Below are 548 nucleotides of genomic sequence, written 5' to 3' on the forward strand. Positions count from 1 at the left end.
TGATTTATGAGGGTCGGCCGAGTAATAATGTCCTCATTTGGTCACAACGTCCCTCATTATACGTCCCTCATGATTCGACCGGCGCCAGTGAGGTCACTGGTGCAAACCTCATCTTCCTCACACATACATTTTTTTTCCCTGACACGTCAAATACATCACTTTTTTTTTGGGGGGGAAGGGGTCTGTTTAGGAGTTTTTCTTCTAACAGACAATGTTTTGTTTTGCTTTGCTTTTATTTTTCTTAGAAGGCGTAGGTGGTACACAGCGCAGAAACACTAATGGACTATTGATTTCCCTGCCGGGCTCTCCTCTGTGGTCGTTTTATTGATTTCAATTATTTCATCATTTGACAGCTGTGTGCCAATTAATGCCACTCGTAGAATTTCTACGTTGACTAGGTATCGCAAACATTGTGCTTTTATCCCCCGTTGTTAATGTTGAATCGATGATAAAATCGATCTTTATATATCTTTGTGTTGCTTTTAGATGAAAGGATGGTATTGGGAAATAACAGATGAATTAAGTATTGTATTTTTTCGTATTGACCA

The 548-nt window shown here is 39.4% G+C and overlaps 1 protein-coding gene across 1 annotated transcript in view; it reads left to right on the top strand.

Moving 5' to 3' along the window:
* Positions 1–548, top strand: part of LOC119585652 (E3 ubiquitin-protein ligase MARCHF8-like) — a gene marked incomplete at its 3' end in the record, with an annotated part of 97,074 nt that overhangs the window by 94,034 nt on the left and 2,492 nt on the right.

The sequence above is a fragment of the Penaeus monodon genome, chromosome 20 (genome assembly GCF_015228065.2).
Source record: "Penaeus monodon isolate SGIC_2016 chromosome 20, NSTDA_Pmon_1, whole genome shotgun sequence".
NCBI lineage: Eukaryota > Metazoa > Arthropoda > Malacostraca > Decapoda > Penaeidae > Penaeus > Penaeus monodon.